Source organism: Pygoscelis adeliae, unplaced genomic scaffold (genome assembly GCF_000699105.1).
Source record: "Pygoscelis adeliae isolate BGI_AS28 unplaced genomic scaffold, ASM69910v1 Scaffold172, whole genome shotgun sequence".
In the NCBI taxonomy this organism is placed as follows: Eukaryota; Metazoa; Chordata; class Aves; order Sphenisciformes; family Spheniscidae; genus Pygoscelis; species Pygoscelis adeliae.
This window is the reverse complement of record NW_008824338.1, coordinates 7,886,567-7,887,807: the sequence shown is the minus strand read 5'-3', so window position 1 is coordinate 7,887,807 and position 1,241 is coordinate 7,886,567. Positions and strand designations below refer to the sequence as shown.

The 1,241-nt window shown below is 41.5% G+C and overlaps 1 protein-coding gene across 1 annotated transcript in view; it reads right to left on the bottom strand.

Moving 5' to 3' along the window:
* The window catches only part of TMEM242 (transmembrane protein 242), a 24,968-nt gene that overhangs the window by 21,728 nt on the left and 1,999 nt on the right, over positions 1–1,241 (bottom strand). The gene's annotated exons all lie outside the window — the stretch shown is intronic.

Here is a 1,241-nt window from a genome sequence, read left to right as displayed (position 1 = left end):
GAAAAATTCCCCCTGCCAATAAAAGTTTAAGAAATAAAAATTAAGATTTTTTTTCTTAAGGGGAGGGAAAAAAAAACCCCAAACCACAAAACCAAACCTGTTTTGAAAATAGAACCTGAAAAATTAAGATCTGTCAGCACATGACATCTGTCAGCACAAGTGAAAGGCACAGTTGTCTACACTATTTACATTAACTCAATATGGCAAGAAAGCAAGAAAGAATATTTTGAAATAGAGCATTTTGAAAATTAATGGCAAGTGTATGTATTTTCAAGCCACACACACAAAAAAATCATTCAAATCCCAGGGTGCCTTTTCACAGTACTTTGAAATGTCTCTCTCACTCCAGAGCCAGGCAACTAAAATCGTCTTGTTCTATGGCTACGCCTCACCCTTCCCCAAAAGGAAGATGTAATTATTTTTGCTGCATCGCTTGTTATTTCAAATGGCCACCTGAAAATCCACCAGTACCTCTGAAGACTGTTCCATACGCAACACCCGTTCTTCAGCTTTCTTCGGTTTATGTTCTAATGCTCCATTTAAAAAAAGAAAATGACACTAGCAGGAAGCTTTCCCAAGCATTCCCCATTTTCAGTTTTCAGAGTGTTTCCAAAGTCACTTGGGGTCCTTTGATCCCTTCTAGTTCTTGCATCAAAGGCACATGTAGCCATACCTGCCCACTTTTAAGAAAACGGCTTGTTACACAGACTGAGCGCACTGTACAAAACCACCTGATTCATATGAAAATTAAAAAATTTCAGGGGGTTACAAGTTCTTCCTTTGCAACTACTGATACCCAGCCTGTTTTCCCTCTCCTAATACCAGTTAGGTAATTAAAAAACTGGCCTGAATAGGGAGTAAGAAGCAAAATTAAAAAACTGGCCTGAATAGGGAGTAAGAAGCAAAACATGCTTATGTTAGGTCTCACTTTTTAAGAAGTAATTATTCTATTATTGCGATGGAGAAGTTTGCTGTACTCGCGTCAATGCAATCCGTAACGTACCTCTTCTGGCCGGGAGCAGGAAGACCTCACGCGCTGCCTGAACTTTGCACGCCTGCTGCGGTTTACACTTCAAGGTCTACTAACCAGATTTCCCTGATTTCAGAAATAGCGAGTGGTCTCAAATTAACTTCTCCTCAAAGAGGAGGAGGAGCTCGATGCACGGCCTCCTTGGGAGGGGCAGGCAGGCATTGCAAGGGGCAGGCAAAGTGCGTGGCAACAGGGAGCACGCTTACAGAGA